The 24,144-nt window shown below is 37.6% G+C and overlaps 1 long non-coding RNA gene across 1 annotated transcript; it reads left to right on the forward strand.

The window, feature by feature from the left end:
* Window positions 1-21,290: 21,290 nt before the first annotated feature.
* LOC129531653 (uncharacterized) lies at window positions 21,291-23,403 on the forward strand. Its single transcript, XR_008676961.2, has 3 exons — window positions 21,291-21,490; window positions 22,447-22,617; window positions 23,345-23,403. It is a non-coding gene; the product is annotated as an uncharacterized lncRNA (long non-coding RNA).
* Window positions 23,404-24,144: the final 741 nt, after the last annotated feature.

Here is a 24,144-nt window from a genome sequence, read left to right on the forward strand (position 1 = left end):
GGGATTCACTACACAGAAGCCCGAGGAAAACATTTGGAGTGATCAAACTATTATACTTGTTTATGGTGATGGTTACATGACTGTACCCATTTCTTAAACCTCATTGCACTGTACAATTAAAGATGTGAGTTTTACTGTATGTAAATTATATCTCAGTAAACCTGACTAAAAAAACTAAACTAAAAAATCCAACTAAAGCAAATGAAAAAAATTCTGAGTGCCTATATCCCTATGTAAAAATATATTTTATTTGCAAAATATAAAATGTATATAAATATATAAAATACATAGATTTAAAACCTATATTAAATATTGCATATTTAATATATTTATATAATATAATTATGTAAATTATATAAATATAATTTAATATATATTAAATATATAAAAATCTACATATTTTATATATAAACTATATAATATATATTAAATATGTCTATATGTTTTTTAGCTAGATTTCTTCATTCTGTGATTTCAATATTAATCTATATTGATACATATAGATCAATTTCATTCTTTTTTTTTTTTTTTTTTTTTTTTTTTTTTTGAGACGGAGTCTCGCTCTGTCGCCCAGGCTGTAGTGCAGTGGCGCGATCTCGGCTCACTGCAAGCTCCGCCTCCTGGGTTCACGCCATTCTCCTGCCTCAGCCTCCCGAGTAGCTGGGACTACAGGCGCCCGCCACCACGCCCGGCTAATTTTTAGTATTTTTAGTAGAGACGGGGTTTCACCGTGTTAGCCAGGATGGTCTCGATCTCCTGACCTCGTGATCCACCCGCCTCGGCCTCCCAAAGTGCTGGGATTACAGGCGTGAGCCACCACGCCCGGCCTCATTCATTTTTAATTGCTACATGGTATTATATTGCATTTATATGCTATTAATATATAATACATAGTATTTAAGTTACCACAATTTATTTATAGACATATATTTGGACTGTACCTAAATTTTCCTAATACAAGACCATAGTGAACAGCCAAATTTGTATCTTTTTGTGCATATATGCAAGCATTTCTCTAAGGTTATAAACCTAAAAGTAAATTCTTGAGCCAAAAGTATGTGAATCTTCAACTTTAGTATTGACAATTTACTGTTCAAATTTGTTGACCCATAGTCTTTTCCTTCTTCTTTTCTTTTCTTGTTTTTTGGAGACGAAGTCTCACTTACTCTGTTGCCCAGGCTGGAGTGCTGTGGTGTGATCTTGGCTCACTGCAACCTCCACCTCCTGGTTTCAGGCTATTCTCCTGCTTCAGCCTCCCTGGTAGCTGAGATTGCAGGCATGCCAGGCTAATTTTTGTATTTTTAGTAGAGACAGGGTTTCATCATGTTGGCCAGTCTGGTCTTGAACTCCTGACCTCACGTAATCCGACCCCTTCAGCCTTCCAAAGTGCTGGGATTACAGGGGTGAGCCACCATGCACTGCCAACCCATAGTATTTTCTATTTTGGGCGTTTTCTCTTCAAATTTTTTCCATTTCTTTTCTTTTTATACTGTTTGCTTAAGTCATTGGTTCTCAGCCCAAAGGATTTTAAATTATATAATGTCTAGGTCCCACTCCTGTGATTCTGACTTAGTTGATCAAAAATCTAGTGCACAGCTGGGTTTGAGAACCACTGCATTGGTTCATCTTATCCAAACCCATGGCCTTCAATACCATGAACACACTATGGGTCTCAAACATGGACATCTTGCCCAGATTGCTCTTCTGAACTGCAATCTCCTATATCCATACTCTCTGATGTCAAATTCAACATGTCCAAAGCTGAATTCTTTAACCACATCCCCTCCCACTCCCCCAGGAATCCACTGCTTCTCTCCTAATATTCACAAACTCAGTAGAGCAACTATACCCTTGCTGGCTCAGGACAGAAAATCCTGGAGTCATCTTTACTCCTTTATTTCTTTTACTTCCCACAACCACTCCAATGGCAAATTCTGTGGGCTACGTTTTGGAAATATATCCAGGATTACACCAATTTTTTTTATCACCTCCACTGCCTACTCTTATTGAAGGCATGGAATTTGATTTATTAATATGCTATTAATAGATAATATGTGACATTTAGTATATCACAATTTATTTAGCTACTTCCTCATAGACAGATAACTGGGTTGTTTCTAAATTTTCCTTGTTACAATACTAGAATGAACAGCTCAGTTCATACCTTTTTGTACATATATGCAAGTATTTTTCTAGGGTCCATCTACCTGGATATTGCAATATATACCACTTTGGTCTCCTTTTAGCAACCTTTGCCCCTCTGTTATGATTTATTTCCTACAGAGCAGCTGGAGGGAACCTTTACAAATCTGATTAAATAATATCCATCCTCTGCTCAAAGTCCTGCAAGATCTTTCAGATAAGATTGGGCACGTTCAGGGTGGTATGGCTGTAAATCCTGCTAGACCTTTCAGTCAAGTTTGGGTAAAAGCCAATGCCTTTACCATTGGCTACAAAGCCTTTTATGACCGTAAGACCCTGCTATTCCTGTCTCTTTCTCTCCTCCCATTCTTCATTTTGCTTACTTTTCTCCAGACACATTGGCTTCAGTGTCCTTCTTCATATGCTTCAAGCACGCCCCTGCCTCGGGACCTCTGTATTTGTTTCCATTACCTAGAAGCCCAATCCTTCATCAGCATGGCTGGCTTCCTCGTGTTTTCCTATCTTTACATAAATATTGTATTCTACAGCATCCTTTCTGAACCATTCTGTAAAAAAAATAGTGCCCCACCATCATTCTCTGTCTACTTTTATCTCCTTTATTCTTCCTTAGAACATTTATCACACATGAGCTATTATCTAATTATTTGTTTATTGTCTGCCTCTGTCTGCCTGGAATATATGTTACATGGGAACAAAATATGTGTGTTTAGATCATTGCTATATCCCAGCTCTTTAAAGCTCGGTATATTGTATGTATATATGTATGTAGGTATGTATTTTTCATAAACATTTATATTTATTATGTATACATGTAATCCTCACGTTAACTCATTTTGTGCTCACAATAGCTCTTGAAAGTATAATACTATTATCTTGATTTACAAATGAGAAAATGGAGGGTCAAAAAGGCTAAGTGACTTGACCAAGGTCAAAGAGCCAACTGAAAGAGGAGCCAGGATTTGAAATGTAGTCTGTGCTCTTGACCATTACATGGTACTGCTTCTCATTGTAGGTGCTCAAAAAACATTTGTTGAATGAATAAAACAATGATGGAGGAAGGATTTAAATGACAATGAAAAAGGGCATAGTTTATTAGATGTCTTTAAAGTCAAAGTCCTCATTTAAAGCCATGACTTTTTATTACACAAGTAAACAGTCATGTGCTAATTTGCATGACTTCACTGCAAAGATTAGGATGCAATTTATTACCATTAATAAATTTATTGCCCTGTTTTAATATTCAGACAAGTTGTGAAACTTACAGAGAACACTCCCAAGTCTTTTCCTTTCTAAGTAACAAACGAAGTTAGCATTTAGGATCTTCCAAGAGTATTGAAAAATGAGAAATTCCAAGTAGAATCTGAAATAACAGAAATAGTGGCAGCAGGACCTATTTTAGTGGCCCAGGTGGTTGTGTTTTAGTCCCAACCTTCAACATTTGAAAAAAGCACTCATTCCAGGATAAAAATAAGAAGCGTACATTACACATAACAGGTCTGTTTTTCACCTTGATTCAGGGGAACAGACTGCTCTAAGAAATTCTTCTGGGAACTACACAATTCAGTTCTATTTTATAAACTTACGAAATAATTTATTTCTTAAAAGTGTGGTAACTTGAGGTTATAAAAGAAAAACAAGGCCCTGTGAATCTAGAGTGAGTCAGGAAACCTTTTATTCTGATTGAAACAGAGTTATTTGTATCTGTGCAAAAGCAATTTTTGTTCTAGTTAATTTGCCTTCTGTTCCTCTTTTTTCATTGTGGAAATAAGATAAGGCATAGAATGGAGCACGGGTTTTGTTTATGAGAACTGTGAGTTCAAATTCTGTCATTTACACACTGAGTGATGCCAAGCAACTTGCTCTCCCTTACTAGGTCTCAATTTCTTTAAAATAGTGATGATGTTGCCTACCCTGTAGGGTTACTGTGAAGATTATAGTCTCTGTCTAAGTGATAAATATAAAATCTTAACAAATGTTTGTTCTTATGTCTCATTTTCCTATTAAATGGATCTAATAACATTAGTTTTGTTGTGTGTCTTGGCCATGGGAAGCAATGCTATGTCATTTTGTCCATCTTTCCATTCATTTTCATATCACTATATATGCCACAGTAATGATTAGGTTAGGCCGAAAGTATCAAAATATGGACAGTAGTGGCTTAAAAAGGAAAAATGATTCCAGAGGTAAGTTGGTCAGGGCAGGTATGCTGTTCCATGGAATCAAAGGCTGAAGTTCCTTCTGTCTTGTTGTTCTTCCAAACATGGCTTCAATTCCCAGGGTCACTTCCTGGGGCGTTCTACCTGCATTGTTGGAGCTCTGCTTACAAAAACCATAGTCCAGGAAGGAGGAAAGGGAGTGAAGATTAAAAGAAGGAGTCCTCTCCCTTTTAAGGCAGTTTCCTGGAAATGCCACACAACATGGTTACTTAGATGTAATATTTAGGAAACTGGTTAGTATGCTTAATAAAAAGAGCTCAAAATACAGTGCCACCTAGGTAGGACTTTGCTCCATGAAGCAATCCAAAGAGCTAAGCTAGTAAGGTGGTTCTAGCAACATGGTGGTTACAAGGTTGCTGCTGCTTTTGCCAGTTGCCACTTTCAGTCAATAAAAAGGAAAGGAAGGAATAGGAACAAAGCAAAATTTTTAGGAGGCTGATCTATCTATATAATCTTATAATTAGCAATAATATATGTAGTCATATTGTTAGCAATCTTTGCTCCACATATCAGTGGCCAGAATTTAGTCATTCAACTTCTCCTGACTGCAGTGGAGGCTAGGAAACGTTTTCTTTTGATTGGGTGACAAAGTAACTAAACAATTGGAGTACTTTGGGGACAGTGAATATTGAGAGGAAACTGGCAATCTCTTTCACATTATGTGGTTAAACAGCTGGATACTAACACTTTCTTTACCAGGATCTCAAGTAGTTAAGGGCTGGGTTTTTCAAACTGTGAATCACTCTAATCAGTTATTTATATCCAAGGTAAAATGACTCAAGTGATAAAACTCATGACTCTTTATGACAGTGAAAGTCTGTCAATAATATCTGAAAATAAATTGATTTATATATTATGGTTTTGATAGAAACTAAAACTACTTGTACTTAGTTAATTGACGTTTTAATTGCCATGTCCATAATTACTTGTCATTTCTTATCTTACTTCGCCTCCCTGGCGAATTTGTCAATATTGATTATTTTCTCCTCTGGAAATGTTCTACTCCTTTGGTTTCTGAAACATTAACATTCAATTTGCTCTTCTGCACCCTCTGAGTTGCTCCTTCTTAGCAATTGCACCTCTTCTGCTTCTGCTTGTGTTCCTGAACCTTCTGTCAGGAGAGCTCACTTCCCCTCAGTGTGTTCTCCATGCGCAGTCTCACTTATTCCCATGGCTTCTGCTGCTATCTGCAGAAGACAACACCCATATCTCCTTCTCCAATACAAGCTTTCCTTCTTAAGCTGTTATGCATATGTGCAGATATGTACTGAAGAATTCCGTCTACAATTTTTTGAAACTTAAAAGTCATGAAATATAAAAATGCCAGAAAAGTGCACAAAGCGTAAGTGCACAGTGTAATGAACAATAAAAGGAAACATCTGTGGAAACACATCCGAAAGATAACAGTGTTGTCAGCCCTGCTGAAGACTCCAGGCTATTCCTTACTAGCTATACCACCATTCCTTCCTCCTAGAAGTAACCATTGTTATAGTGTGTGTGGTAATAATACCTCTTTTACTTTTAAAAATATAGTTTTACAACCTAAGTATGCATCTCTAAAAATATAATCTTGTCTGTATTAAAACTCTACATAAATAGAACTAGGCTGTATTTATTCTTTTAAAGCCATTGGTAATGTGTTTATTGGTAAACACATTTATATTTAGAATGTTAATCTTCAGTATGTTAAAACTTTTTTGTTATAAGGGAATCCTCTTTATCTTCAATAGTGTATTTATCTTGCTTTTAATAAAGTTATTACATTATTTCAGTTACTACTAGAATGAGATATTTTCCCCACTTTTTGTTCTTATATTTTGGATGTCTCTGATAAACAACACATAGTAGAATTTAAATCGAGGCTCTCAATATTCGACTCTTACCTGGAGTATTTAGTACATTTATATTTAATGTAATTGCTGATATGTTTGGTTTTAAATCTACTGTTTTACTTTGCATTTTCTATTTATTTCATTTGTTTCGTACTTGTTTTTCTTTTCTTGCCTTCTGTTGGTTTAAGTTGGTGCTATGGTTTGAATATTTGTGTCTGCCCAAAATTCATATGTTGAATTCCTAATCCCCAAGGTGATAGAATTAAGAGGCAGGGCCCTTGAGAATTGACTAGATCGTGACAGTGGAGCCCACATGACTGGGATTATGCTCTTAAAGAAGATACCAAAGAGAGCTAGCTAGCACCTTCGACCATGTGACACAGCAAGAAGGTGCCATCTATGAGGAAGAGAACTCTCACTAGACACTGAATCTGCTAGAACCTGGATCTTGGATTTTCTAGCCTCCAGAATGTGAGAAATATTTTTTGTTTGTTTATAAGCTACCCAGTTTATGGTATTTTGTTATAGCAGCCCAAAAGGACTAAGACCGTTGGTTTTGGTTTCTAAAAATTATCCTATTTTTTTAGTCCCTCTGTTGGTTTGAAGTTTATTCTTGCCTTTATTTGCCTGGTAAATACCTTCTCATCATTGAAGGCATAACCTGTGTGTGTCTTCTACATCCTGTCCCTTCCCCTTTACTAACCAAGCAGAGCTGTTCACCAGTTCCACTGTTCCACATGATACCTTGCATAAACCACATCTTTAGCACGTATTACCCTGCAAGCCAAATGTTACATAAATGTCTTTTTCCTTTATTAGATGGTGACATAGTTAATAACAGACAAAATGTCTAATTCATTTTTGTCAGTCTCTTAATACAGTTTTGTAGGATAACAAACATTATTAAATGTTTGTTAATAAGCAGTTGAAAGTACTTTTTAAAAATCTTTATTGAGGCACAAATGACAAAAAATTGTATATATTTAAGGTTCACAACTTGATGTTGTAATATACACTTACATTGTGGAACGATTGCCACTATCAAGCTAAATTAACGTGTCTGCCACCTCAGAGTTACTTTTTTTTTTGAGATGAGAACATTTAAGATCCTAGTAAATTTCAAGTATACAATATAGTAATATGAAATACAGTCACAATACTGTACATTATATCCCCAGGACTTATCCATCTTGCATATTGAAACTTTGTGCCTTTTGACCAAGATCTTCCTAGTCCCTGACAATCACCATTGCACTCTCTGCTTCTAGGAGTTCAACATTTTTAGATTCCACATATGAGTGAGATCATGCCGTATTTGCCTTTCTGTGCCTGGTGTATTTCACTTAGCATAGTGTCCTCCAGGCTCAATTATGTTGTTGTGAATGACAGAATTTCCTTCTTTTGTAGGGAAGAATAATATTTTATTATTATATTACATTATAATAATATTTTATATATAATAACATGTATGGGGGTATATATATACACACACACATATATATACACACAATACACACACACACACATGCATTTTATTTCTCCATTCATCAATTGATAGACACTTAGATTGATTCCGCATCTTGGCTATTGTGAATAATGCTATGATGAATACGGGAATATAGATATCTCTTCAACATACTGATTTCATTTCCTGTGGATGTGTACCCAGAGGTAGAATTGCTAGGTTATATGGTCATTTTATTTTAATGTTATTTAAAAATTATTATTATTATTATCATTTTGAGAGGGAGTCTCACTCTGTTGCTCAGGCTGGAGTACAGTGGCACAATCTCGGCTCACTACAACCTCCATCTCCTGGGTTCAAGTAATTCTCCTGCCTCAGCCTCCCAAGTAGCTGGGATTACAGGCGTGCGCCACCGTGCCCAGTTAATTTTTGGATTTTTAGTAGAGATGGGGTTTCATCATGTTGGCCAGGCTGGTCTCGAACTCCTGACCTCAGGTGATCTGCCCGCCTCGGCCTCCCAAAGTGCTGGGATTATAGGCATGAGCCACCCACACCAGGCCTAAAATTCTTTTTTTAAAGATAGGGTGTTACCATGTTGCCCAGGCTGGTATCGAACTCTTGACCTCAAATGATTTTCCTGCCTCAGCCTTCCAAAGTGCTAGGATTGCAAGTTTGAGCCACGACACCCAGCCCCATTTTTAATTTTAGGGAAACTTCCATTTTGTTTTACATAATGGCTGTGCCAATTTACATTTCCACCCACAGTGTGCAAGAGTCCCTTTTTCTGCACATCTTTGTCAATACTTACGGCTTGTCTTTTTTACAATAGCCATTCTAACAAGTATAAGGTGATATCTTATTGTGGTTTTAATTTGCATTTCCTTGAGTAGTAATATTGAGCATTTTTAAAAAATATGCCTGTTGGCCATTTGTATATCTTCTTTTGAGAAATGTCTGTTAGATCTTTTAACCTGTTTAAAAAACGAGGTTATTTGTTTTCTTGCTATTGTTTGAGTTCCTTATATCATTTTGGATATTAACGCCTGAATATATGAACAGTTTGCAAATATTTTCTCCTATTCCATAGGTGTCTCTTCAGTCTGTTGACCATTTCCTTTGCTGTGCAGAGCTTTTTAGTTTGGTGCAATCCCATTTGTTTATTTTTGCTTTTATTGCCTGTGATTTTGGGTCATATCCAAAAAATCATGGCCTAGATCATGGTGGGCCTAGTGAGGGGATCTGTGGCAAAATCAAGCGCTCACTTTACTCTCTTTCCCCTATACGAAGGGGGCTTTCTCCAAGCTGTGCTGTGTGGGCTTGTGGGAGGGGTGACATGGGTAATGTGAAACCGTTTTTTCTATCCTCCTCAATACATCTTCTCTTATTTCTCTGCTCCGTCCAAGTGCTATAAACTCTTTCCTGGATTTCTTAGCTCTTTTGAAGATAATTTTGTGCGTGGATGGTTTTTCTTTTTTTAATTTTTAATTTTTGTGAGTACATAGTAGGTGTATATATTTTTAATGGTTTTTCTTTTCTTTTTCTTTTTCTTTTTTTTTTTTGAGATGGAGTCTTGCTCTGTCACCGAGGTTGGAGTACAGTGGCACGATCTTGGCTCATGCAATTTCCACCTCCCAGGTTCAAGTGATTCTCCTGCCTCAGCCTCCAGAGCAGCTGGGATTACAGGTGAGCACCACCATGCCTGGCTAAGTTTTGTATTTTTAGTGGAGATGGGGTTTCACCATGTTGGCCAGGCTGGTCTCGAACTCCTGACCTCAAGTGATCTGCTGCCTCAGCCTCCCAAAGTGCTGGGATTATAGGCGTGAGCCACCACACCTGGCCTTGAATGGTTTTCCAAATTGATGTTTTCATGAGGGGATAAATGGAAACTCCTATTCTGCCATCTTGCTGACATCAGTGCCAGTTGAAAGTACTTCTATCAAAATCCCAGTTCTACCTAAAATGCACATTATTTGTATATAAGAGAGTATTAGTCTGTTCTCATGCTGCTAATAAAGACATACCTGAGAATGGGTAATTTATAAAGAAAAGAGGTTTAATTGACTCATAGTTCAGCATGACTGGGGTGGCCTCAAAAAACTTACAATCATGGCAGAAGGGGAAGCAAACATGTTCTTCTTTACATGTTGGCAGCAAGGAGAAGTGCCCGGCAAAAGGGGGAAAAGCCCCTTATAACACCATCAGATTTCATGAGAACTCACTCACTGTCATGAGAATAACAGCATGGGGGTAACTGCCTCCATGATTCAATTACCTCCTCTGGGTCCCTCTCATAACATGTGGGGATTATCGGAAATACAATTGAAGATGAGATTTGGGCAGGGACACAGTCAAACCATATCAAGGAGGTACACCTCTGAAATTGTTAATATTTGATCTTACAGCTAAAATTAATGAGCTCTTTCCCTTTTAATAATCTTTTTTCCATTAAATTAGGTGTAGTTATTTATTACAGTGATATACTTGCCAAATATCTGACTAAACAGTTCTCAAATTTTAGCATCAACTAGAAGTACTGGGAAGAGTTTGTTAAAAATGTAGATTCCCGGGACCCATCTCCAATTTCCTCTCCTCCTTTCTTCACCTACTAAAATTATCCAATCCTTGGAGTCTAGTTCAAAAACCACATTCTCGGTAAATACAATTTCACAAAGAATTCTTTCTTCCTACTCCTGTAAGCCTCACTCTTAAAGGCTCACACTGAATTCTTGAGGTTGGTACATGTTCTGTTCCACACTCCCCTCCCTTTCCCACCTGGATTCCTGCTGTTGGCTTTTTTTTTTTTTTTTTTTCTTTTTAAGTGATGCTCCTTTTGCTTGTTTTCCACAGGGGCTTTGCCAAATGGAAGTTCTGGTCAGCATTTTGCCTTCTGGACCTAATCTATTTTTCTGTTCTTTTCAGTTTGCAGTGCTGATTCTATTTCTCTCTTTTATTTTTCCTTACAGCTAAATGTGGTATAGTAAAGTAAAAAATGAACTTAGGAAAAGCAAGGCTAGTTTCAAATCTCAGTCCTACCACAACTACCCCTATGCCCTTGAGTAGTCATTTCATCTCTCTGGGTTTTGTTTCCTTCCTCTGTCAAACAGGTCAAAAAGAGAGTTATGAAGTTTTATTGCAGTGCAAGAAAGATACACAGAAGGTGTTCAACAAGTGTTACTTCATTTAAAATAATGTTGATTTCCTGAAGAGGTTAGGTAATGGGTACAAAAAGTACATTTTGATAGAAAGAATAAGTTCTAGTGTTCAATAGCATAGTAGCATGACAATGCTTATCAGTAATTTATTATGTATTTCAAAATATCTAGAAAAGATTTGGAATGTTCTCAACACAAGGGAATGTTAAATGTCTGAAGTGATGGGTATCCTAAATACTCTTTCTTGGTGATTACACATTGTATCACATGTACTGCATAAATAGGTACAATTATTATGTATCAGTAAAACATAAATAGATAAAGAAGCATAGAGTTGATGTCTGATTTATCTTTGTGACTTCTCAGATTTTTTTTCAGTGTTTTGTGCATAGGATATACCAAGAAATTTTGTTAAATTGAATTAAATGGAATGAATACAACTAATTCTAAGTAATTAGAAATAATTTGAAACCCTGTTTCAAAACTCAGGAGAGATTTTAAGCCACACACTTAATTTACTCTTTTAATAATGCTGCTTCTCCTAACATGAGGTACCTTGAAACATTTTGAAGTGGACAATTAATTATGGCACTTGCATTTAGAGAAGTTTAATGCAATGTGCTATTTCAGGTTGATATTTTCTTTATAATATTTAGAAAGAGGAGCTTTACTTTTTTGTAAATTTGATAGATTTTTATTGACTAAAGTCAACTAATTTATCTTGATTTTTCACATTTATTTGATTAATAATAATAAATATAAAATAAGCCTTATTATTTAAGTCACTGCAGTTGAGCAGAACAAATGACATCACAGGCCAGGTTCAGGTTTCTCCTGACTCATTACAATAATGTCTTCAACATTTGGTTTAGCTTTGTCTTTGCTATCCCTAGGGATATGCAGTTTCATGATAACATAATTTAGAAATGCATTGAAGATAATTTGTAGTATAATCTGTAACAATAGGGTTCACCATTATTTTACTGAGTTATTCAATTGTATTTTGAAGATTCAGTAACTGCTATCATTAAAACTTAATCATTCAAGTAACTATTTGGGTATCAATTAAGCAGTCTAAGGATAATCTGTGCCTTTGACTTAATTATATATATTTCCTTAGAATTATTCTCTGTTTTGTCCTATTTTTTAATTAAAATTTTTTATTTATTCTAAAATATTTTACTAATTAGGAATTTGAGTAACAGAAATGAAGCCTGGTGTAGAATGCACAAGAATGTGATTTAGAGCTAACACAGATGTGCTGATCACAAGAAGACCTCTAGAGATCATCCAGCCTTTCCTTTACCTTTTTATTATATTCAGGTTCTCAACAATTTGGATAATGTTTCACCTGTGTCAGCAGATTTTCTTTACTCAGTCTACCAATTCAAATTCTAATTTCTTCCAGAAACACCCTCACAGACACACTCAGAAATAATGTTTTACCAGCTATCTAGCATTCCTTAGCCTAGACAAGTTGACACATAAAATTAACCATTACACATTTGTAGTTAAGGGTGGCCATGCTAAAAGTTTTGCAAATGTAAGATACTTGGGAGTAACCTCTTCTCCTTATTCTTTTTCCTTCCTAAAACTCTGGAGGTACAGTAGTTGTTTTGAGACCATGGAGACTGAATATACTATAGGGAAGAAGAGCAGGACAACTAAAGGGAGTGGGTACCTGATGGCATTATTTAGATACAGAATCCAGCCTGGATTGCACACTCCCAGGTTTTTGCTGTGTGAGTAAATAAGAATTAACCACTATATTAGATTTTCTTGCATTCACTTGAATGCAATCCTAGCAGCTACACTCAACATATCTCTAATTTATATTATCCTATGTCTCTCACCTTTCTTCTTATTTCTCACCTTTTCTCATATCCATGAGTGGTACTCCCATTAGTCCAGGATCTCAAACCAGAATTACAGAGTGAAATTCAATTCTTCCATCTCCTTCATGACCCTGTCCTCCTAATACCTCTTTAACATTGCATCAGTCCATCTACTTCTCTTTGTCCTGCTGCCATACGTTAGTACAGGATTGGCCTAGATTATTGTAGCAAACTTTTTTTTTTTTTTTTTTTTTTTAGATGGAGTTTTGCTCTTCTTGCCCAGGCTGGAGTGCAATGGCAGTTATCTCAGCTCACTGCAACCTCTGCCTCCTGGGTTCAAGCGGTTCTCCTGCCTCAGCCTCCTGAGTAGCTGGGATTACAAGCATGCGCCACCATGCCTGGCTAATTTTGTATTTTTAGTAGAGACAGGGTTTCTCCGTGCTGGTCAGGCTGGCCTCGAACTCCCGGCCTCAGGTGATCTGCCTGCCTCGGCCTCCCAAAGTGCTGGGATTACAGTGTGAGCCACCATGCCCGGCCTGTAGCAAACATTTAAAACTGATCTCTGTGTATTTAGTCTTGCTCTACTTCAGGACATTCTCAATACTGCAGCAAAAGTTATTCTAAAATGCAAATCTCATTTTGGCAGGGATGCTGCTAAATATCCTACAGTGCACAGAACGGCCACCAACGACCAAGAATTATCCAGTCCAAAATGTCAGTAAAGCTGAGGTTAAGAAATCCTGTTCCAGAATATCACATTTTTTGGTAAGTCTTCTGTTAGGCTTAAGTGATTTTCTCTTACCCCAACATACCCATTATTGTAGTGGATTTTATTGGTCTGTTTGTCTCACCCCTGAGTAAGGTCAGAGTTCATATCTTATTCATTGTTGACTCCTCATTACTTAGCACAGAACCTGGCACAATGACGGTAACTATTAGTATTTTTTGATTTACATTGCAATTGAGCATGTGTATCATTAACTCAGAGAAGACCCTCTTGGCTTACTCCAATCGCTTGAGAGAGCTCAACTCTTCTCCTTATTATACCACTTGAGAAGAAGAGGCTTATGTGCAATTATTAGGATTCAGAGATTTTGGAATGAGGGGAAAACAAATTTAAAACTTTTTTTTTTTTTTGAGATGGAGTCTTGCTCTGTCGCACAGGCTGGAGTGCAGTGGCATAATCTTGGCTCACTGCAGCCTCTGCCTCCCTGGTTCAAGCAATTCTCCTGCCTCAGCCTCCTGAGTAGCTTGGACTACAGGCACACACCGCCATGCCTGGCTAATTTTTGTATTTTTAGTAGAGACGGGGTTTCACCATGTTGGCAAGGATGGTCTTGAACTCCTGACCTCATGATCTGCCCTCCTTGGCCTCCCAAAGTGCTGGGATTACAGGCGTGAGCCACCACGCCTGGCCTAAAACTCTTTTTTTTATGTGGACTGTTTTTTGAATTGCTCCTTTTTCTGAATCCCCAAGTAGCTGATATCACCAGAAGGCTTTGGGAGAGGTAGAGCATCTGACTTGGCAGGGATTCTCTATTTCTCTACTAGGGACAAGGTGGAATCCAATGGGAAGGATGTGGGGTGGGCTATTCGACTGACTGTGCTCTAGTCTCTAAGAAAACACTCTTCTTCGGGTTGGTCATTCCTTTGTTGGAGTGGAAGACTTTGATGGCTAAAGGTAAGATGCTGGCTAGGAGAAAGGAACTTAGGCTAGGAGGAAGGGGGCCAATTTCTAGTATAGGCCTTAGAAATATGGGCAGGGGTGTCCTTAAAGCATGTACACTCCTCAGGCCTCACCAAGTGTAGCAGTTTACTAGGACTATTGTAAAAACATACTGCAGGCTGGGTGGTTTAAAACAACAGGAGCTTATTCTTTCGCTGATCTGGAGGCCATTAGTCTGAACTAATGTCGGCAAAGTGGGTTCCTTCTAGAGTCTCTGAAGGAGAATCTGTTCCCTGCCTCTCTCCTTCCTTCTGCAGGTTGCTGGCAATTATTGGTGTCAATAGCTTGTAGCTTCATCTCTCCAATATCCGCCTTTGTTGTCACATGGCCTCCTTCCTTGTGTGTCTCTGTGTCTGTCTTCTTCTTATAAAAACATTAAGTGACTGAATTTAGCCGTAGTATCCTACTCATTTCCTACCCCAGTATGACCTCACCATAACTAATTATATCTGCAAAGACCTTATTTCCAAATAAGGTCATGAATGAGGCCCTGGGTGGACATGAATTTTGGGGGAGACTATTCAATCCACATAGGTGTGGGAGTCTCCTAAGGAGTTTCTAGTCAAAGCCCTGTAGAATGAAGTGTATATTTTTTGCAGAGTCTTCACTCTACAAATATCTCACAAATTTACTGTGGGGACAAGTGGTGGATCCAGAATTTAGAAATGCCTTTTTTTCTGGCTACCCTCATTGTAACAAATACATCTAACCTTGGTTGTGGCTCTTTAAATTTTGTAGGTGTAGCCTAATTTATTTAACATGTGTGGTATCCTATTTAAATTTTTTCAACTGACCAAAGTAAATGGTTACCAAAGTAAATGGTATTCTGCCATGTAGAATACATACCAGAAGATTGGAGTAAGCTTATTGATAACTCATTATATATCAGTGGTGATAACATATTCAGTCAAAAGAATCAGCCACATAATATAAGAGGAGGCCCAGTACTTTATTCTTAAAACTCAAAACTCACATTTCTTCTCTATAACATTTAAAGATTCCATCAACCCAATGCAAATTCTTTTTCTCTTCACCATAGTCAAAAACATATCAAGCACTTAAAGGGGCTATCTTTTCAAAATTGTGATTTAAAAAACTCACAAAATCAGAATTGCTAGTTTTGTGATAGCATTTCTTAAAGGAAGATGGGCAAGGAGGGTGTTGCAACCAGAGTTTTAGCAGGAGGCATTACATCACAGTAAGCTGCATCACGGGTGTCATTTGTGGTGATTTGAAACCATAGAAACAAATAAAAGCTACGGCTCATGTTTGCATTGAGCTAAGATTGCAGGCGCGTGAACTGTTCACACCACCAAAAATGGTAAGAATTTTTACCAGCCCAAAATAGGTTCAGGTACATTTGTCCTGTCTCAATGCATTTGTGAGCGCTTAATAATGTTGACAGTTATGCAATCATCTCTCTGGTCTCCTGACATCGTTGAAAAAGTGGCTTCAGTTGTTTTTTATGATAATTCAAGCTGGGGGTGAGAATAGGTTGAGAAGAAATAAGATTGCAAAGCTAAACGGTAAAATGACCATTAGCACCATGACTGTTAAACAAAATCTACAGTAAAATGGCATAGGAAAGCACTCATGCCTCTTTGTTAGCATATGGATGGTATATACAGTTTAGAGTGCTTAAAAAAGACATGGAAAGCAGCCATCTTTGACACATTAACCAAGGAAATAAAAATATTGAATTCCTATTAGATACAATACCACTTGAGTATTGTGTAGAAATGAGTAGAAATGAGAAAAATAATTGAATATGCTGGGAATTTAAAAAAACTTACCATTAAGGAGTATGAGCTATTTTATTTCTGTTGAGAATTAGTCTTGAAAACATAAAACTATTGGGCATAATAATTTAGGGAAACTTCTTTTGTTTGATATTATATATGAAAAAATCCATGCACGAAATACAGCCAAACAGAATTGATTTTGAATATGTTGAAAACTAATTTTTTCTTTTTTAAAATAAAGGACAGAAATGTTTTAGAATAATGATTAAACTTCAGATTTCTGCAGCTGTCTCTACATTTGTATATTAGAAATTAGATATCTTCAGATGATTCTCCTCCATTCTTCTACTAACAGCCATAGATTGACAGACCAAGGGTCACATCTGGCTCTCAAGTGTGTTTCTTTTGACATTTACAGTTTCTTTAAAATTGTTTTCAATGTGAATGTCTTTCTTTCTCCAACTGATCTTTTCTACTAACCTTGATTTTTATTTTCCTGTTCTTTTTTTTTTTTTTCTTGACCTTCTAATGTGTTCAGTCGCATTTTCCATGTCGCAATAGGGTCCATTTGATGCCATTTTTTCTATCTCAGATAACTGTTTTCTTCAATCTTCCAAACTGCGGCTACTCTTCTTTCTAGATTCCTGAAAATCTGCTTTCTCCATTAGATTTGTCATAATGATTTATAACTTGCTTTTCTGTTTTCCAACATGCCTATCAGCAAGATAATATAGTGCAAAGAAACAGAATGCTGACAAAACTCAAATTGGTTTAATTTCTTTCTTTCTTTTTTTTTTTTTTTTGAGATGGAGTCTCACTGTGTCGCTCAGGCTGGAGTGCAGTGGCGCAATCTCGGCTCACTGCAATCTCTGCCTCCCCTGTTCAAGCAATTCTCTGCCTCAGCCTCCCGAGTGGCCTCCTCTGAGGATTACAGGTGCCCGCCACCATGCCTGGCTAATTTTTTTTGTATTTTTAGTAGAGACGGGGTTTCACCATCTTGGCCAGGCTGGTCTTGAACTCCTGACCTTGTGATCCACCCGCCTAGGCCTCCAAAAGTGCTGGGATTACATGCGTGAGCCACTGCTCCTGGCCTCAAGTTGGTTTAATTTCTAAGTACTCCCCATTGCTCTAGAATTGATAAGCTGGTTGGACACCAAACTGGTATTAATAAATAGTTTTCCTTCTATCTCTACCAGGGTCATCACTTTTATTGAGTATTAATTTTATTGATTATTAATTAATTCATTATTAATTGACTTGTAGAGTAATTTCACTGCTGTAGAAAGAAGACTAGTGACAAAGATGGAACAGTGAGAAAAGCACCACATCAGAACTCTGTGAATCTCTCGTTACTGATTTTGCTCAAGTACCCATCCCTTTAGCATACCACCTATGTTTAAGGAAATGGCTCCATCCCCAACTCAGGCAAATGTATTCTGATTATTTTAAGCCATTTATCTTAGTTCCATGGTATCCTTTTTAGGCCAAAGAGATATGAGGAGGGGTTGGATGAAGGCTTCTGGAAAAATTTCTCCACTTTTAAGTAGGTAACACTGAAAAATCAGACCTTTTCAACTTCTCCACTTCATTCTGTCTGGATGTGATAGCTAGAAATGCTACCAGCTGAGGAAGAAGCCAAAATGTGGAGAAGGACAGAATCAAGAGAATTGCGAAGAAGCTGAGTTGGAATCCTGACAAACCACGCTGGCGTTGCCCTACCTCCATTGTTTCAGGCATTTTGAGTCAGGGCTTTCTGGTACTTACAGTCAAAGGCATCTAAATGACAGTCTCCAAAATTCACCATAGCATTGTGTAAGAGGCAAAATACCCTGACTTACTTAACCTCCAGAAATCTCTTTGTTACTTTGTTATCCTTTGGTATAAAACACTTCCCAGAATTCTTTTCTGGGAAAAAAATCCCTGCAGAAAAATTAGTCCAGTGCTACACTGAGAAAGTTACTAAATAGTTAATCACTATTTCAATTTGATTATAATTATTATAACTTCTGACTGCAAAATAGTTTAAAGTTTGTGAATTGCTTTGTTTCATTTCATTTAATTCTATTAACAGCTCTGTGAGATAGAGGAAAAGATGAAGATGTGAAAAATGGAGCACAGAAAGATTACAATATTGACCAAGATCATGAATCTAGAAAGTGTCATAGTCAGGACTTAAGTCTAAGTCCTCTGATCTAGTGCTCTTTCCATCAAATCACAGCTAGAGGTTGGAGCAAACCTATGAGTTATGAGAGAAGTAGGAAGGCAGCTCCAGACCACTTGCAAGGAAACTGGGATCTGCTCTGGGTTGTGTCATCCACCAGCTGTGAAAACTTAGCTGAGTCATTTTTATTTCTCTGAGCCACAATTTCAAGGAACTACACTAGACAATCTATTATGTGCTTCCCGATTCTAACATCCTATGGCTCTGTAACTGAGAATGCTTATGCAAATAAGGTACAAATCATGCTTTATATAAACTATGAGTCTTCCCTAGTGACTACCGGAGAAACCCACTGTGTATGTTCTGCTGGGGTTCTATTTTAGCTTCCACATTCATGTCCCATGAACACCTGTGAAAATGTCAGCAGTTAACAGATGAGTTGAACATCAACTTAAACTAGCTTTATAACCCAAGTCACGGGCTTCTCATTTGCAGAATAATTTTACTCTAGAGCTGCAAAAATCATTCGTTGATGAGCTAATTTTGTCACTGTGATTCTTAGAACACATTTAAACGGGCATAAAAAGGCAGTCTTACAGAGTCTTCAAGATGCTTATTTATTATACACTCGAATGGCAAGTTTCCACAATTAATTGTCCTATGACTGATTTCCCTTCACTATTTTAATGAAGCATATGATATTTGCTACCTCAATAGGTTTAGGTTTGCAAATTTAGCACTAGAGGAGCTATTTTCCCCTAAGCAATTTGTCAGCAGTTTGAGAAAATTGTCATCAGGGAAACCATGTACTTTGGCTGCAGTTTCGCAGTCCAAAAGCTTGTCTTCACACAGACAAATTATTAAGTCAAAGAAAATGTAGCACAGCATCACTTAAATCTCTGAACTAGAAACTAGTCTATGTTAGAAAGCACAAAATGATACTAGCAGAGAAATTGTAAAGTATAAAATAATGCTTTATGAAGAATTTTAAGCACTGGCTGACTAGAAATATTAGGGGTTATGGCTACATAAGGAAAATAACTAAAGGGGTAGGGGGAAAAGATTGGAGGAAGTCCAGTTGAGTGTGAAATACAGTGGTTTTTGCCTTTATTCTTAGAAAAAAGATGCTGGAAATTGAGTCCTTAGAGGAATGAATCAAGTGCAAAGGTGGTGATATAAAACTTTGTGTTAGGTCTTTTTCTAAGTGACCTAACTTACACTAGTCAAGTAAAACAGAATCTATTGGCTCATATAAATGGGATGTCCAAAGGGCAGGCTGAACTCCCGACTGTAACCAGGCACTCAGATGATTTCATCTTTCAGCTCCGCATCTTGCTGGATATTGGCTTCCTTCTGTGGGTAAGCTCTTGACACACACTGGAAAAGGTGGCTACAGGAAGCTCAAGGCTGTATCCTTTTCCTCCCCAGGGAAGTATATGTAAATTCTAGGAAACCATCTGATTAGCCCTGTTTAGTTCATAAACTTACCCTGGATCAATCACTGTGCCAAGGAGATGGCATACTCTTATTGGCCAGCCTGGGCCACTGCTGATGCCTGGGTTAGGGAAGCATTATGACAGACATTCCATTGGGAACTTATGTTGTAGGGGTAGGGAGTTTACCCAAAGTAAGGGATTTTGGACGGACAAAATTGTAGGTCTACTTGAAGGTTCTCTTGAAATTTCTTATGAAGTTTTCATTTTTAACAGTAAACCTAAAGCTAAAGAACTAAAAAGAAAAGTGAGTCATGGACAAGCTTTTACAAATTATCCCAAAATACTTTGCCCTAAATTAGAATAAATAAAATAATTAGAATGAATAAAACTTAAAGTAGGTAGTGTGCTCTTTTCATCTAATTCATATTTTTACTATAAACTTGTTATTAAAAGAAATACAAATTGCTAAATGTAAAATGACTGATAATTTAGAAGAAAATTTAAATAATCATGAATTAGACAGTGCTTTCCTAATGGCAGAATCCATCCTCAATTATTAATTTGTTTCCACACTTGAATAAATCTAATGTAACCCAGGAGATACTGGAAATGATGTGCTTATTAACCTTAATGGAATTAGTAATTAGAGTGGGTTCCATGGAACAGACTCTGAGATGAAAGACATGCAGACTTATAAGAAAGGGAGGAAGGCAGGATTAAGCAGAGGGAAAAGCTGATCTGCCATGCAATTGCAACTGAAACCTCAGCCCATCCATAGGAGCTCTGGAGCTGGTGTGGCCCTTTAAAGTTCCTAAATTGAGGCAAGGGGCCAGGCCTTTGTACTTCTACATTGACCAGTTACTTAATGCATGCTGACCCAGGGTGGAGGAGGGACATAAACGTGGGCCAGGAAACTCCCTCAGCTGAGGGCAATTCCTAGGCAGGGACTCAGCTGTGAGCTTTAAGCAGAAAACATTGCTGGGAGCTGGGGGACTGAATGCCTTAGAGCTTTAGTGCATCACAGCATCCACTACAGGGACTGCCGCTTGAAAGACATATCATGACAGTATGCAAATGTCAGGACTAGTTTCATTTTGGTCTCCAGACAGAAACAGTCTCTTTTGGCCAGAGAACATTTAAATGTTTCCCATTGTCACAACAGACAAGATAACAAAGGAGTCAGATCAAAGAATGCTAATCCTGGTTAGAGGAGGCAGTTGCTCAAGAGAACAGAGATAAGGAATAAGGTAATTCCAGTGAGAGGAGCACAAAGCATCACATAGGTGCTCCTAGGGTTTACAAGCAAAGAATCATCTGCATAGAACCTTGAAGCAAGATTTTTTTTTTGAGACAGGGTCTTGCTCTGTTGTCCAGGCTAGAGTGCAGTGGTGCAATCATGGCTCACTGCAGCCTCCATTTCTTGGGCTCAGCTGATCCTCCCCTCTAAGCCTTCCAAGTAGCTGGGACTATAGGTGCATGTCACCATGCCTGGCTAGTTTTTTGTAGACACAATTTTTTGTATATTTTGGGTTTTGTCTCCATTGCCCAGGCTAGGACTGAAGCAAGCCACCCACCTCAACCTCCCAAAGTGTTGGCATCACAGGCATGATCCACCACACTCAGCCTTGAAACCAGATTTAAATATCTCAGCCCAGACAGTGTCTTAACAGAAACAGAACAGCTGAGGCAAAAAAGGAAGATTCTCTTAGCCCAAAGTCAGTGCCCTCATCCAAACTACTTAATTGTGATCACCAGTACCTTGGTGAGTAAGAGCTGGAATGGATATTACATTATAATTTATTCAATACATCTGTTAAAACAAAGGTGTCAATTTTTGCTTCTCCTTAAAAGTCTTTAGGCTGGCATTTTAGGGTAAAATAGAAGGGTATTATATATCCAATCTCAAGTTGTCTATCTAGCAATTTTTCTCTAAATCAAGTTCTTTTCATCATCTCTAGCTCCACTAACGGGCAAAATTTTTCCTCCTTGCTAGTCCGAAACCCCTGAGAGGTAGCATCTCTGTTCTCATGAGTACCAAAAATGGGAAAATGTGGGACAATTCTCATTTCTTTTTACTGCTCTGCCCCTTTGTTTATCGTATTAATTACACAGCAGACTGCACAGATATATTAGATTTTACTGATTGGTTGGAGGTGGCTGATGAAAATTATAATGTAGGGTGAGAAAAAAAAGCTATTTCTTTTTCTTTTGAGACAGGGTCTCTGTTGCCCAGGCTGGAGTGCAGTGGCAGTATCTTGGCTTGCAGCAGCCTCAAACTCCCAGGGTCAAGAGATCCTCCCACCTCAGCCTCCCAAATAGCTGGAACTATAGGTGCACCACACCTGGCTAATTTTTGTATTTTTTGTAGAAACAAGGTTTCACTATGTTGCCCAGGCTGGTCTCGAACTCCTGAGCTCAAATGATACACCCACTTCGGCCTCCCAAAGTGCCAAGATTACAGGCATGAGCCACCATGCCTGGCCGAAAGAGCCATTTCTGTGTAAATTTTCTGCATAGTTTAAAATAAAACCATGTAAGAAACTGACTGTCATAGGCAGTTATAGTTCTCCCCAGTCCTTGTTCCTTTAAGTTTAGATCTCTTTTTAAGAATATAAACTTCTAACTCTGCCCATAGCTCCCCATGTACTTTTCAGGTAATTCTATCTTTAGTCATGAAAGTTGAGGTTCCCTCAGGATTCACGCTTCTTTTCTCAGCAGTGTCTTTAGCCAAATCTGAATTAATCTGTTCAGAATGAACAAGCAGAATAGTCTTTGGATTTGATCCAAATCCCTGAAGCACTTTGGGAATGAGAATGGCTATACCAGACAGAGAGACCCTGGCGACTTATGATACTGCAGAACACAACAGGCACTTCAGATTGGTCCCAGGTAAGGCTTCTCCACCAGTGTGTCACACACTTCTCTTTATTCTTTCACTTGTCTGACAAATAACAGTTGAATCCAATATCTACCCCCAAAGCCCCCTTTTAAGGACAGACTAAACCCGTATGAAAGAAAAAAAATGTTTTCTTACTAGTTCTGTAATTTGCAAAGTCAAATTCTTCTCTTGAGGTGTAATTGATATAATACACAGAGTATTTCATGTCATACTGTCTGCCTCTTCCCAACTTTGAATTGCAGACTTGGGTCCATTAGAAATAAGAAACTGATCATTTACTGAGTTAAGCATTTCCATTTAATCGTCATTCCATCTTATATATTTTTCATTGTAGAGTTGGTTCAGTTATATTCAACAAATTCTTTTAAACCCTCATTTAGTCCTCTACATATTGATATATATATATAGATGCCTAAACCAAATGGACCTCATTTCCTTTAAAATTCTGATATCCAAAATAAGCAGCACCAGGTAAGTAACTCCTGTTATGGGATCTTGTCTGGGTACTTTATACTAAATCACCTGAAATATTCCTTGGTTCTTAGGAAAACAAGCATCCTAGGTGATTTAGATAATTTAGGGTGCTTATTTGAAAAAAGGTTTGGGGCTTTATTTAATCATTTTATTTATATATTTTTAAATTATTTGAGCATAATAAAATATTAAAAGAGTGTTTTTCCTCCTTTGTTATTTCTGAAGTATTGAATTTATTTGCAGTTAAGTTGAGGGAGAGCAGTGATATTGAGCAGTCAGCTAAAGAAACAAAGCTGTAGAGGTAAGTAGACCAGGTCTTAGAAAACCTTGTCTTTCATGCTAAGAAGTTTAGACATAAAATCAATAGCTTAAGGCAGTGGGAATCCAATGTAGACCTCCCTTTTTTTTTTCTTTTTTCCATTGAAGGATTTTTTACAGTAAAGTGACATGACTCTGTTTTTGTTTTAGAAAGATTAGGTTAGTGACAGTGTAGAAAATAAATTTAAGAAGCATTGATCCATTTGTTCATCTAACAAATATTAAATATTATGAATGTTCTTTTCCCTCAGGGAGCTTAATTTTTTGAGGGAGACAAATGACAACCATTTATATAATAAGTAATTTATTTATACTTGGGAGGATTGATGAATGAAGAGTACAGCATTGAATAAGAATGTATAATGAGGAGGCCAGGCGCAGTGTCTCCTGCCTGTAATTTCAACATTTTGGGAGGCCTAGGCAAGCTGATCACTTGAGGCCAGGAGTTGGAGACCAGCCTGGCCAACATGGTGAAACCCCATCTCTACTGAAAACACAAAAATTAGCCAGGCATGGTGGCAGATGTCTGTAATCCCAGCTACTCGGGAGGCTGAGGCAAGAGAATCGCTTGAACTTGAGAGGCGAAGATTGCAGTGAGCCGAGATCAGCCACTGCACTGCAGAGTCTCACTCTGTCAGGAAAAAAAAAAAAAAGAATGTATAAGGAGAAAACTAGTTTTGTGGAGGTTCAGGGAAGCCTTCTAGAGAATAAGACTTGAGGCACAG

This window comes from Gorilla gorilla, chromosome 1 (genome assembly GCF_029281585.2).
Source record: "Gorilla gorilla gorilla isolate KB3781 chromosome 1, NHGRI_mGorGor1-v2.1_pri, whole genome shotgun sequence".
Classification (NCBI taxonomy): domain Eukaryota; kingdom Metazoa; phylum Chordata; class Mammalia; order Primates; family Hominidae; genus Gorilla; species Gorilla gorilla.